This window comes from Coenobita brevimanus, chromosome 6 (genome assembly GCF_032717465.1).
Source record: "Coenobita brevimanus isolate Jiangsu-jjx chromosome 6, ASM3271746v2, whole genome shotgun sequence".
Lineage (NCBI taxonomy): Eukaryota > Metazoa > Arthropoda > Malacostraca > Decapoda > Coenobitidae > Coenobita > Coenobita brevimanus.
The window spans coordinates 15,899,193-15,905,269 of NC_136959.1; the positions used below are offsets into that span (position 1 = coordinate 15,899,193).

The 6,077-nt window shown below is 43.9% G+C and overlaps 1 pseudogene; it reads left to right on the top strand.

Moving 5' to 3' along the window:
• Positions 1–398: 398 nt before the first annotated feature.
• Positions 399–512, top strand: LOC145403064 (5S ribosomal RNA; annotated as a pseudogene).
• Positions 513–6,077: the final 5,565 nt, after the last annotated feature.

Sequence of the window (6,077 nt, forward strand, 5' to 3'; positions counted from 1 at the left end):
GGCCAACACCGAGGAACATTTCCCCAGTACTGCCAAGCCAGTCCAGTACACCTTCCTCATGACGTATGCCAGTCAAATTGCAGTGACTTCCCCCTGATGACAAAGACAACGATGTGTCAGTGTGTGACCATGAGGGATTTATGAGGGAAGTTGAGGCAGAGGGACCTCCTCAGGATCCTGAAGGCCTCCTCCAGGGGGTCAGTAGGACCTCCTACAGCCTCAGAAATCCCTCCCCCTTCCCACTCCCAAGCCCATCACGACTAACCTAAAAGGTCGGTAAAATCTTAGCTGTGACAAAATGTAGTTAAGCTGAATTTTGGGGGGACTTTTTCAAGGTTTGTCTGACATTATTCATTTTTCCCATAAGGTCTGTTGTTTGTCCAGTATGGATTTAGTCCAGTAACGGCCATACCACGTTGAGTACATCGCTTCCCGTCAGCGAAGTTAAGCAACGTTGGGTCTGGTTAGTACTTGGATGAGTGACCGCCTGGGAACACCAGATGCTGTTGGCATCCCTACGTCAAGTGGGGTTGGTGGAGGATTAGTGCCCCTCCCTGTAAAACAATTAACTCTAAGCCCTTGCCCACCTCGTCTGGGATACATGGCGTCTGGCAATGAATGAATGAATGAATGGTAGTACTGTCTGACAAAAATACCGTACTGGATGCGAGGGTACTGTATATGGGTGTTTAAGTGTGAATGAACTGTGAAGTGTTGCATCATATATGACCTAATCCTTAACAAATCACCAGCACCCAACAATGTAACATACTCTAACCCACTGGTTAACCTAACCTAACCTAATACCTGTAGTTTAAACTAAATCTAACCTAACTGTACCTAACAATTTGACAACCTAACCTACAGTTTAGAAATGGAAAACGAAAGCCACTCCACAAAATAATTGTCAATAAAGAAAAAAGACATGGATAATAACAAGGAAACAATGTCAATGGAGAAAGAAAATCAACAGGGAAATCACTTGCAGGCATAAAAGTTGTAAAAAGTAAACAAATGAAAAGTCTCCATAATTAAATTTCGTGAAAGAAGTTGAGAGGCGGAAGAGAGAGTTATATGCAGAAAGAAAAAGAGAGGTGAAAAGATTAGTATGAGAGAGTTAGAAGTGATCAGATGAGGAATTTGGAAGGAACTTGAGTGTAAAGTGGAGGGACCGTAAGAAAATGTTCTGGTAAGAGGTGAAAAGAGTAAGACAGGGTGGAAGTGAAGTTAGCAGGGGAGTGAAAGATAAAAATGGTAGATTACTAGTGGAGAAGGGAGAAAAAGTGAGCAGATGGAGAGAACACTTTAAGGAATTGTTGAACATAGAGGAAGGAAGTAATGCGAGTATAAGTGGCTGGGGAATGGCTGGGAGAAGGAGGGAGGTGAGGAGACAGGAAGAAATCAGTAGGATAGAAGTTGTGGAAGCAATGAAGAAAGTTAAATTGAGGAAAGCCCCAGGAATTGATGGAGTGTGTGGTGAAATGCTGAAGTATGGGGGAGAGATAGTAGTACAGTACTCGTCAAAATTATTGAGCGTTGTCCGCCGGGCGCGCAATACTTATGGCCAAAAAAGAATAACCCATTCTTGGGGGTAAAAATTGAGCCACAAGTTTGCGCCGCGAGCATGACATCACGGTAGCCTGAGGCCTTTCGACGCGCTGGTTGGTTCCCACCTCAGTAGCCCACAGGCTGCCTGAGAGAGAGGAACTTCGCCGCGTGTCCCTCTCAAATTGCGCCATTTTTTACCGAGTGTTTCGCAGTGTTTTGGGGTTCACCACTTTGTTATGGCACCTACCCGTGAACTATCGAGTGAAATCATATCCCGGATCATTGCTCTACAGGAGGCAGGCCACCAGACAAAGGAAATTAGTGAATTGGTTGGTGTGGCATGATCAACAGTGCGTCATTGGTGTGCTTGGTTTTGGTTGGAAAACAGTGGTGAAGTTCCCACAAAGAAACCGAGGTCTGGTAGGCCTAGGAAAACTTCCCCAAGGTCTGTTAATGTTTTAAAACGTGCAGTGGAGTTTAATCCTCGTGTGAGTCCAAGGAAAATTAAGGAGAGCAACCTGGAAGTGTTTGGTGAGGTGTCAGTGAGAACAGTGTCTCGTAGGGTGCATGAGCTTGGTTACACAAGTCATAGGCCTATGAAAAAGCCTCTTCTCACCAAGAGCCAGAGAATTCGTAGGCTTGCCTTTGCTAATAAATATCTAAACTGGGGTGAGGAGCAATGGTTGTCAGTGTTGTGGTCTGATGAGGCAACGTTTAGTGTTACCTGTAACAGAGGAGCACGTGTGTATCGATGCAAAGGTAGTGACCCACTTGACCCATGGTATGTAGAAAGCACAGTTAAACATCCTGATTCACTCATGGTGCGGGCTTGTTTCTCGGGTCAAGGTTTGGGGAAGCTTGTTGTGCTTCGCAAAAATGTTAGAGTGAATCAGGATGTTTACCTGGAGCTTCTGTGTGATCATTTACCAGACTCATTCGAGCTAACAGGTGCACGAGTGTTTCAGAAGGACGGTGCACCTGCTCACAAGGCCAAATCGGTCACCAATTGGCTTTGTGACTACGAGGTATCATTCATGACAGACTGGCCAGGAAATAGCCCAGACCTCAACCCGATTGAAAACCTCTGGTACCTCGTAAAGAAGAGTCTCCAAGGGAAGGACGTTAGCTCTCTGCCTAAGCTGGAAACTGCTATTCGTGACTCCTGGGACAAAATACCCCTCCAGCACCTCGGGAGCCTCGCCCTTTCACTTCCAAGACGTCTCAGGTCCGTGAAGAAACGTAAAGGTTACCCTACGAAGCACTAAAGGTAAATAAAATGCATTATTTTTGTTTTTTCAATGTTGAAAGGTTTGTTTCTTAGGAGGGACGCAGGGCGCTCAATAATTCTGACGAGCACTATAGAATGGATGTGGAAAATGTGCAGATTGGCCTGGGAGAAAGGTTGAGTCCCGTAGGATTGGAAGTCAGGTACAATTATTCACTTGTACAAAGGAAAAGTGGGGTTGGTGGAGGATTAGTGCCCCTCCCTGTAAAACAATTAACTCTAAGCCCTTGGCCACCCCGTTTGGGATACATGGCATCTGGCAATGAATGAATGAATGAACAAAGGAAAAGGGGAAAAAGGAGTGTGTGGTGAAATGCTGAAGTATGGGGGAGAGATAGTAGTAGAATGGATGTGGAAAATGTGCAGATTGGCCTGGGAGGAAGGTAAAGTCCCGGAGGATTGGAAGTCCGGTATAATTACTCACTTGTACGAAGGAAAAGGGGAAAAAGAAATGTGTGACAATCACAGGGGCATTTGTCTTCTTAGTATAATAGGAAAAGTGTATGGTAGGATACTTATTGACAGAGTTAGGGAAAGAACAGAGGAATTAGTTGAAGAACAGGGAGGCTTTAGGAAGGGAAGAGGTTGTGTAGATCAGATATTCATTCTTAGATCTTTAGTGGAAGAGTTTCTAGAGAAGGGAAAGAAGTTGTATGCGGCTTTCATGGATTTGGAGAAAGCATATGACAGGGTGGATAGACTAGGATTGTGGAAAGTATTAAGAATATATGGAGTAGACTGTGAAGAGTATGTACGATGGTGCTAAGGCTGCAGTGCGTGTGGATGGTGAACTGAGTGAATTTTTCTCTCTGAAGGTTGGGTTGAAACAGGGATGCGTCATGTCTCCATGGTTGTTCAATCTGTACATGGATGTGGTAATAAAAGAGGTACAAGGTAGGGTAGTGGATGTTGGAGTGGCCCTGGTGAGAGAGGGTTGTGTTTGGAAACTCCCTGTACTGTTGTTTGCAGATGATACTGTGTTGTTGAGTGAAGACGAAGGAGAACTGCAAGGCTTGGTGGATGAGTTTGGGAGAGTGTGTAAGAAACGGAATCTAAAGATGAACTTAGGGAAAAGTAAAGTGATGGTCTTTGAGAGATGTGAAGTCAGTGAATGTACAGAGAGGTTGGATGGTGAGGAATTGGAAAATGTGAGTACGTTTAAGTACTTGGGTAGTGTGATAAGGATGGAGGTTTGGAGGGTGAAGTGCTTGAAAGGGTACAACAGGGAAGAAAGGTTGCTGGTTCCTTGAAAGCAGTGATAAGAAGCAGGGAAGTGAGCATGGAAGTGAAAAAGTTACTACATGACAGTATTGTGATACCAACTCTAACGTATGGAAGTGAAGCTTGGACGTAGCTGGAAGGACACAAGTCAAGAGTGAGAGCAGTGGAAATGAGTTATTTAAGAGGAGCCTGTGGAGTCACATGGAGAGACATGCTGACAAATGAGGATATAAAGGAGCGTTGTTGTGTGGATGTGATAGGAAGCGTTAGGAGGAATACACTGAGGTGGTTTGGCCATGTGGAGAGGATGGAAGGTGAAAGACTGACGAAGAGAGTGTATGTGAGTGAGGTGGAGGGGGGAAGAGGGAGGGGGAGACCAAGGATGAGATGGAGGGATGGGGTGGAAAGGTATATGAGAGAGGGGGGTGTGAGTTGGGAGCAGGGCAGTGAAATGGCGGGGGACAGGGCGACGTGGAGGCGATTTGTTTGTGGCCACCCCGAACGGGATTGAGGCATTTGGCAATAGATAGAGAGATAGACGTTTGTGTATGTTGCTTCCAATACACCAGAACATGATCATAATAACCAGGGTAGGGAATTCTATAGGAAAATGATATTTACCACCCTGGAAATTCACAGAAAATACAGAAAACACACTGGGTAAATACGAATTGAATTGGTATGGTCTTTCTGCTGCTGAAATCGTACATTTTGCTGCCGGGTCCTGCTATAGTATCTATTAGCTACATAACATTCTGGTTAACTTGAGTAAAGCCATTGGTGAAAAAAAATCACCCAGTGATAGCTTGAATAAACGGATGACGGAAAGGTGATTACTGAATGTGAAACCAACGTAAGCAAATTAAACACGATAAATTCAACCCATGTCTCTTGGCAATGTGATGCCTAACTGATGGGCAACGAATAGCTTTACAATGAATCTAGATCTGAATGTATAAGTTACTGTTCATTTCGACTTAGCTTATCAAGCAATGATGACTCTGACCTACTAATGATGCCTATCCTTGAAAAACTGCAGCACAGCCCAGCTGCCTCTCCAACGCCTGTGTTGTAGGTCAGTCAGCTGATGGCCCGTCGCTGATGCTAAATGCCGCCATCTTTCCACTCGAATCAGTAAGGTATGGGTATTATCTGAGAAACTGTACTGTTTTATACTACTCAGAGCATTTCCGGTACCTCCGAATATGTAACTTATGCCTATTAAGCGGATTCAAAAAAGTTTTTTGCGTAAAATAGTTTGAAGTGGTGCAGAACGTTGATGTAGAAAGATGGCGACCATTTTTATTTTTTTAACCAATGTCTCCCAAGAAATCAATGGTGCTAGGAGCAATAGTAACTAAAAAACAGTTTAGAAGCATGATAGTCGTCATGTTGCTGTTCCAGCCTATATTATTATTATTTTTTTTCTTTTAACCCTTTAACCGCGGGTATTGTTTTGGTCTGACTGTCCTCTCCCGCGGGGGTTTCAGCCAAATGTAAACAAACCTTTAAACCTTAATAACTCTGCACAGAATAAAGCTAGAGAAAAAAATAAGGTACCATTAGAAAGTACTAACCTTCAGCTTTCCATTGATGTAGGTTTCATGACTTTGTTGACTTTCACAGGACGGGCAGTGCCGTTAGAAGTGAGGGGTGTAAAATCACTATTTTTCGCTCACACATCATTACCTTCGCTCATACACCATTACCAAATGCCAACCTCATTCTGATAATAATACTATAAACATATATGAACACTGCACATACGATAAACACCCACTCTGTGTTCACTGAGGCAGGTAAAAGGCACTGTAATTACCTGCACTTCACTGCCACATCAGCGGTGTTGTAATCACTATTTTTCGCTCACACACCATTACCAAATGCCAACCTCATTCTGATAATAATACTATAAACATATATGAACACTGCACATACGATAAACACCCACTCTGTGTTCACTGAGGCAGGTAAAAGGCACTGTAATTGCCTGCACTTCACTGCCACATCAGCGGTGTTGTAA